Source organism: Trachypithecus francoisi, unplaced genomic scaffold (genome assembly GCF_009764315.1).
Source record: "Trachypithecus francoisi isolate TF-2019V2 unplaced genomic scaffold, Tfra_2.0 Lachesis_group3, whole genome shotgun sequence".
In the NCBI taxonomy this organism is placed as follows: Eukaryota; Metazoa; Chordata; class Mammalia; order Primates; family Cercopithecidae; genus Trachypithecus; species Trachypithecus francoisi.
In genome coordinates, this window is record NW_022681468.1 from 136,106,790 (window position 1) to 136,115,449 (window position 8,660).

The following is an 8,660-nucleotide window of genomic DNA, read 5'->3' on the forward strand; positions in this document are numbered from 1 at the left end:
AGCCCCAAGAGCCATGTCTCTTGTGCACAATGTCAATGGGGCAGTTATATCTTCTACAGCCATAGTGGCTCAGAGGCAAGTATGAACTTACACAAACAGGTTATATAACAAGTGAAGGTGCGCACTCACACACCAAACTGGCTTGGATATCCGCCTCGGCCTATTGGTTGACCAAAGCACATCCATGTAACTTACAGTCCACCCCCTAGGCTGAGGGAGACATGGACACACAGGACACACAGGTTTTATACACAGGTTTGATACACAGGCCTGGCATATGAACTTTGGGCACACAGGCCTGACACATACACATAGGCTTCTGGGCACATAAGCCTTATACATAGGCTCTGGGCACACAGGCCCATCACATACATAAGTTTCAATAAACTGCTCAGCTATTGGCACAGATTACCATAGGTACTACCTCCTTAGTGATTACTGTTCTCATTGTCCTGAGTTCAGCTCATTAGCTACTGTGCCTACACCTGGTTTTAACCCACGTGGTGTTAGTACTACGCTGGACTGAGGCAGCAAACTAGGCAGCAGTAGCTCCCTGCCTACACATATCTGTGTACCATGCCCTATTAGGAATGGGAGAATGCCCTTCCTAACAATGAAGGCTTAGGGTTAAGGGGTGCCTCCGGCCCCATGGCCTTATTTTGCATTAGGAGTACAGGTCCCAAGACTTCCTGTAACTCTGCTGCTAAGGGACTTGTAATCAGTGTACCTCACTGCTGTAAGTAGGCTCCCCACTTTGCTCAAGTGGAAGTCTGTGCTGTCCTAGTCCACGGAGTCATTACCCACGAGTGTACCCACCCTGCTGTTGGGAAAGTCATCTGCACAATGTCTATAGCCCTTCCTGCCACGCTCTTATGAGCCTGGAGGGCAGTATATACAGTTACTAACTGCTTTCCCAGTCCAGGGGGTGGTTATCCATGAACACACCATCACAGACTGGCCCCCATAACTATCAATGAATGCAGTTTTGCCCTGAAACTTATCCAGGTTCCCACAAACTAGACTACAGTCTGCACCAGTATCTACCAGTGCTAGGACCCGCTGTACATTAGTGGGGGACCAGAGGATTGCCAGCTCCACATGTAGCCTCCAGTTGTCCAGTTCTCCCCAGAGTTGGGCAGCTCGGTCAGTTCCTTAATCAAACAGGAAAGGCCTAATGTCTTCGCCCGTCTGCAAATAGTCCTTGAGCTGCAATTTCCAGGTGGGGCTGGGTTGAACAACATTGTCTTGCCCCTCCTTGGGCATTCTTCAGAATTGCAGCTCTGGGGACAATTGCCTCCACGGAGCCAGCAGCATTCCGTTGAGTTGCCTGTCAATTTTCTCCCTAGCAACCCCAGCTGCAAGTAAATCAATCTACATTTGCATGTGGGTCACTCTCTGGGGCCCCTTTTAATCTCATGGGATGGTTACTTGTGAAGGGGGCACCTTCCCCTTCTTTATGGCGTGGACTCCCAGGTCCCGCCTTCTGCCTCCCCAAGGGCTGCCACAGCAGTAGTCACTTCATGTATGCGGTGCCCTACATAAGGGGTGAGAACAGCAGCTAGAGAGCCAAAGCATCCGGGGCCGCTGAACTCAGCGCAAGATCCCTCATTGGGGAGGTAAAGCGTTCATCATCTGGCCCCCGGGATTCCGATCAAACACTTCTGCATCTCCGTCTCCCGGAGCACCTGCACCAAATCAGTGTATGATTGTCATTTACTCACAGTTTCTGGTGTCTCTCTGGCATCGTTCCAAACAGTCCATATGGCTGCCATCAGCCACTTGATTTGCGTGTAGTCACCTTGCCCTTGTGTCAACCGTTGGCACAGCTGCAACCGCCGATGAAGGGAGGGGTGAGTTGTGATAGAAACCAGCTTCTCTAGCTCAGAGGTGGAGCAAGAAATGCTATCAGCTCCTTCCGACGCTGCTGGACTGTTTACCTACTTCCCTCAACTCAGTGGGGGTATAAGCATTATAAGAGGTGCGTTCCACCACTGGGCGGGGCTCCTGGGATCTCCCCTGGGATCCCACTGGCTGCTCATGTTCTACCTTCTGACAGATCACAGGGTGATCCTGAAGTGGAGGAGCCTCTGGGCATCAGGCTGAATGGGAGTATCCCGCCAGGGGGACGGGCTCAAGGTCAGGCTGACAGCTGTTGCTAACTCCTATTCCAGGCTGTTTATCTGGGCCTCTAAGTGCCCTGCTTATGCCTGGAGATCTCCCATCCCCAGGTCCTGCTCCAAGCTGTGCAGTTGGGTCCCCAGGGGCTCAGCTTGCACCAAGAGGTCCCTTACCTGTGGAACTGAGCATGTACTTCCCGCAGTGCAGTCAGAGAGGCCCATCCGACGCTGCCAGCAAAGGCGCATTCCTTCTTGGTGCTGTGTATTCCCACACTTGCAGGAGACCTCTCCACTGCCTTCCGCGTTTCCCTTTGGGTTCATCCGAGCAGCACCGCTGCCACCGGGTACAGCCCGTGCTTCGGCCACATAGCTGACCTGGGAGCCCTCAGGGGCCGAAGACCTACTCACCTCATCCTGCCAACGTCGCAATTGTCAGGTTCATGACTATGCCAAAGGTGATGTTGAGGTCTGGAGGGAGTGGGTGGGTGAGCAGAAAGAACCCTCGCGGGGACGTAGGCAGGTGAAAGATGATTTTATTCAGCAGCAGCTCTCATCAACAGCTTTCTCACACTAGCTCTCTACACTGTTCACCTGTAACTCAGCTGTCTGCTCTGGCTCTGTGGCCCCTGCTGCCCCCACACCTGCAGCTGCATGGCCTGCTCTCCCTTGGCTTCAGGGTCAGCAGCTTAACTCTTTCTCTCTCTGGGCACGATGGAGTGGAGCTGTTTCCTGGCTCCCCTCTGTCTGTCTGTAAAGACGGACAGCTCTGACTCTCTCTTTCTCTGGGCGCCAGCACACCCCCCATGTCAAGCCATGTTGAGTCAAGCCCCAAGAGACATGTCCCTTGTCCATAGCGTCAACAGGGCAGTTATACCTTTTACAGCAATAGTGGCTCAGAGCCAAGTGTGAACTTACACAAACAAATTATACAACAAGTGGAGGTGTGCACTTGCATACCAAACTCACTGAGTCATGCAGGCCTGGGTATCTGCCCCCGCCTATTCCTTGACCAAGGCACATCCATGTACCTCACAGCCTGACATTAACAAAAAGATAATCAAAACCTCCTGGGGATTAAGTGACAACGTGGATGTGGCACGAAGGGAAACGGCACACATTTAAGTGTTACATATGTTTGGCAGACTTCAGGCCAATCCCTGGCTCCCGCACTTGCCAGACAAGTAGCTAAGGATACTCAAAGAAAAAAAGAAGTTTTTAATTCAAGCAGAGCTCCATACCACAGTTTTGCTTTATGTTCGGTGGCCCGCAGGCACAGTTTCCCTACCACCAGGAACAAACACTTTGGCTCCAAGGCAAATGAAAAAAAAAGTATTTCCACTTACAACATGAAAATACAGAAACTTCATCATAGAAAGAAAACTATCCAAGAAGCCTACTTCCAGCAAAACTGAAGTAACACTGCTTTCTCTGCATTTAGTGCTCAAGTGGTTCACTGTACAATGTGTTCTTACAAAATATGTCCACTTGACTGACGGGTGCAAAATATTGATGGATAAACTCAACATGAAATGCAACAGTTCAAAGAAAGAATTAAAAAGAAGTGAGGGAAATAAAGGTTTTGGATAAATTAGCTTAAAAGGGGGTTGTCACCAGACTTAGAATGGTCTTGGCTGGCCCTGGCTCTCAGAGCGCTGAATCATCTGGAAATTAATGCAATGTGGTTAACAGTCAATGTTGCTATTAAAATATTTTAAAATAATCATTACAACCTAAATTCAACCATGTAAACAGCACCACACATAGCACAGACCTGCCCTGAGAAACAATATGCAAAACTGAGATCTGACATTGTATCATCTGGTGATGTTAATTCAACCTAACAGTCCCATCCCCCTTCCCTGTTCTGCACCCCGCCACACACACACACGCACACACACACACACACACACACAAATCTAATTTGTGCAATAAATAGTGGGCTCATTCTATGCAAGACTTCAAACAAAAATACACAAAATGTATGTAGCCAGGTTCAAATATTTTTGGAGACTCCCCCCCAAAAAAAGAAACAAAAATAACAAAAAAATGAAAAAAGTGCCTAAAATATGATAAAGCATATTAGAGCCCTTTCAGATACAAGGCAGAGAAAGATGTAAAATAGAAAATGTCCAGATCTTCAGTAATTTCCAGAAAGGTCTAATGCCTTGGTTGGATGCAGGGCAGTAGCAAATCTTTGCTGCTGCTGCTCCTGGGACAGAGCCACTAAGTCTGCTTCTTGGGACACAAGTGCTCAGGCCATGGGCTGAGTGTACCTGTCCCTTCCCCTTCTCTTTTCCTTTGCTCCATTTCCTACACCACAAACATATCAAAGAGGCTTGGCCAGGCCTCATCTTTGCTATAGTTGCTGAGGTCAGGCCCTCACCTGAGTGAAGTTAAAGAACATGTTCCAAGTGTCCTGGGTGATGTCCTTGATCCCTGAGGGGTTCTCTCTTAGGAAGTTCAGCCATTGGTCCAATACCGGAGGACTGTTCTGGGTAAAGACTAGTTTCCACAGTGCAATGGCTATTTCCTGGTGCAGTGACCGCCACCCTTCTTCAGCATCCAGGCCAAACTGAAATGTAAACTGGTAGAGATCCTTGAATTTATCCGCTTGTTTAGCTTCTGTGAAGGGGCTAGGGAACTGTGCACAGATTCTGTCAATACTGTCTGCACTTACTGCTTTGCAGCCAACAAAAAACTCCTTCCTGTTGAATCTGGACATGGTTGCAGCCTCGAACTTCCAAGCCAAGAGCAGCATTCAAAATTCTGTGGGGTCGACACAAAGGTCATCGCAAAAACCCTCCATCCCTTCCTCCAAAATTGCAACCTTCCGCTCATCTTTGTAGCACCTGAACAGTTCTTCCAACCTCTGCAAGGAAGACTCCTCGGCATTGAATGTGGACTCTCCCGAGCGTTAGCTGCTGGCAGGCCTCAGCGACAGCCTCCACCTTCTTGGTCTCATTAATGAGGATGTTCCCACCTGGCTTGCCGTAGGGTGGCACCTACTCCTCACGGTGGCCTGCACTCCACCTGCTGTGCGATTTGCTGCTGGGGTCACGGGCTCCATTCGTGTTGCCCAGGGTCGATGAGGGATTCTTGCACTTGGTGACACATTGACCTATTGTGCTGGTGGCCCCAACTCTAGAGCGGACCCCTCTGGATTGGATGCCCTGGCTACAGCTGGCCCACATACCTCAAAATGCCATCAGCTGGAGGAGCCAGCCAACCCACCACTCCAAAAGCAAGTGGCATCAACTGGCTTTTTAACAGAAGAATTTGTCCAAAAGCAGCTGCTCCAAATATTCCTCCAGTCAAATGCTTCCTAGAGACGATGGAGGTCCAAGGGGTCCAAACCACCTACCCTCCCCGCTCACGTTTCCAGGCTCCTTACCCGTGCTGCCACCTCTTCTTCCACCACTGCCACCACCTCTTCATTGTTGGCCAACCAGAAGCTTCCCCACCCCCCAAGGCCCGTATTCCCTCTTAAAACCCACAAGGCGGCCGGGCGCGGTGGCTCAAGCCTGTAATCCCAGCACTTTGGGAGGCCGAGACGGGCGGATCACGAGGTCAGGAGATCGAGACCATCCTGGCTAACACTGTGAAACCCCGTCTCTACTAAAAAAAAAAATACAAAAAATTAGCAGGGCGAGATGGCGGGCGCCTGTAGTCCCAGCTACTCCGGAGGCTGAGGCGAGAGAATGGCGTAAACCTGGGAGGCGGAGCTTGCAATGAGCTGAGATCCGGCCACTGCACTCCAGCCCGGGCGACAGAGCGAGACTCCGTCTCAAAAAAAAAAAAAAAAAAAAAAAAAAACCACCCACAAGGCATAAGTGATAGTTAAAGGATGTCTACTTGTATTATAGCTACTCATCCATGCATTAAATTCTTTGCTTGAGTGTGAGCTCCTTGGGGTAGAAACTATTATATTGATCATTCACCCTGCCCAACCCTAATCCTAAACTTGGAAAACTGCCCATAGGTTATTGTCATGTGCAGGGAGCAGTATAGCAGTACAGTCTAAGCTCAGGGACAGACACAGTTCAGGGAATGGTAACAGAAGAGCTAGACTCCCAGGACAGGGGCCTCCAGCACATACCTAATATTGATTCTTACATATACTAAGTATGGTCTCAAAAGTAGTTTACAGAACTGAATTGAAAGTCAGGATCCATTGGCGTCATTAAATATTTTCAATGCTTTAATTTCTAAGTCTGTTAAGCTATAGCAATCTATTAGAAGAATGGTATACCTCTGAATTCACAATTATATGTAAACTTAAATGGTGGTTTGCTAAAGATAGCTCAGAAAAGTTCCCATAGAGGAGAAATTTGGCGATTTTGTGAGATGCAGTTAGATGGGGCTTCCAGATAGAAGCTAGATCCCTGGTGAGTTAGTTTAGCCTAGGAGAAAAGTAAGGTATTAAAAATAATAGAAAATGATCGTCTCCCCAATGTATTTGATAATGCAAGATCTCCGTAGAATTTTTAGCTTATAAAATATCTTGCCTAATTAGGTAGAGTATTTATACGAAAAGAGCCCCCGGAGCTCTAACTGATGTACTGGGCTGACCTGGGACCCAAGGCTCAGGCACAGAACAGAACAACCCTCAGCAAAAGTAGCCTAGACTCTTGGCAGCCTATAGGGAAGTTCCCTTGGACTCACCACTCTCCAAGCTAGGAGCGCAGCAGGGCAGAGGCTCAGCTGTGGGGCTAGAGTGGCAGGTGAAGGAATCTGGTTCCTTCTTACTGGCTAGTAATTAAGTAGAGAGCTGGCAACTGCAGCGGCATCTCATTACACTCAGACTCAAACCATAGCAAGACTCCAGAGGACTCTAAATATCTGCTCCAGGTTTTTATTGGTAACTGAGTCAGAAATAGAAGCTCTTCCAGGCAAAACTTTTAACACAGGATCCCTGAACCCTTTGAAATTTAATCGTGTGAATGCCTCATCATAGTTATATCCATGATTTTTTTCCTCTTCCTTTTAATATTTTAGTTTTCCCCAGATGCAGATTTTCTAGGACTTCTTGAACTTATCTCCAGGGTGTCACGCTGTCACAGGATGGAGAACCAGAATGCTCTAGTCCTTGCTTTGTTACTGTCTCGCTTTCTTTTTTTGTTTTGTTTTTTGAGACAGAGTCTCACTCTGTCACCTAGCTGGAGTGCAGTGGCACAATCTCAGCTCACTGCAACCTCCACCTCCCAGTTTCAAGAAATTCTCCTGCCTCAGCCTCCTGAGTAGCTGGGACTATAGGCATGCACCATCACACCCGGCTAATATTTTTAGTAGAAATGGAGTTTCACCATGTTGGCCAAGATGGTTTCGATCTCCTGACCTCGTGATCTGCCCACCTCGGCCTCCCAAAATGCTGGGATTACACGCATGAGCCACTGCACCAGGCCACTGTCTCATTTTTCACATTACCTCCTTGAGCCTGTCTCCTTATCCATAAAATGGGAAGTAGGATTATATCAGCAGGAGAATCACATCTTGGTGCTTCAGGGGTTCCACTACATTTTCATTCATATTTCATTGTTAGATATATCATTTAATATGTGCTGATATGGAATAAAATCTCCACGATAAAGTGGTTAAAAAAAGCACAGTGCAGAAAAGTGCTCCGATATTGAATTTTAAAAAATGATATGCATAAATAACATATATATGTTGGACATTTCTGCAAGAATAAGGAGAAAACTAGTGATGGCAATTTTCTCTGAAGAGTAGAACTTTGGCATTCAGGAAGTGGGTCTTGGTGGTCTGCCTTGGGAGGGAAACTTAGTTTACATTGAATAAACTTTTATCACTTGGATTTTTATTATGCATGTAAGTTTTTGATAAAACAATATCATTTATATCAATACATAGTGCATATATATAAACCACATATATAAATATGTGTATAGATATGTTGAACCAATGATTAATGTTTGTTAACAATAAAATCATCTGTAATATTCTTATAATTTTGTGAATATGACCTAAACTAGCATGTGTCATTTGTGCCATAACATTCTACTAACGCTCAAAACAATTATTTTAAAACAGCAATATTTGAAAAAAATGTATAAAACCAAATATTTAGATACACTTTTTTTTTTTGGAGAAAGGGTCTCATTCTGTCACCCAGACTGGAGTGCAGTGGTGCAATCTCGGCTCACTGTAGCTTCAACTTCCTGATCTCAGATGATCCTCCTTCTGCAGTCTCCCAAGCTACTGGGACTACAGGTGCACACCACCATGCCCGGGTTTGTATGTTTTCTTTTTTTTTTGTAGAGACAGGGTTTTCCATGTTGCCCAGGCTGGTCTAGAACTTCTGGGCTTAAGTAATCTGTCCACCTCAGTCTCCTAAAGTGCTAGGAATACAGGCATGCATACTATATTTTTAACATAATGTATACTCCCCAAAGGGTCACATGCTGCCGGCCTGACCATTTTTGTGTGTGTAAGCCCTGGAATAATGTATCTGCTATTAAGTCTAAGAGTGTATTTGAACTTCCACATATGCCATTACTTAGAAAATTTACAGTATTCCCTAAGTCT

General features: G+C 46.8%; 1 pseudogene; it reads right to left on the reverse strand.

Moving 5' to 3' along the window:
- Nucleotides 1-4,340: 4,340 nt before the first annotated feature.
- LOC117071112 lies at nt 4,341-5,308 on the reverse strand (annotated as a pseudogene).
- Nucleotides 5,309-8,660: the final 3,352 nt, after the last annotated feature.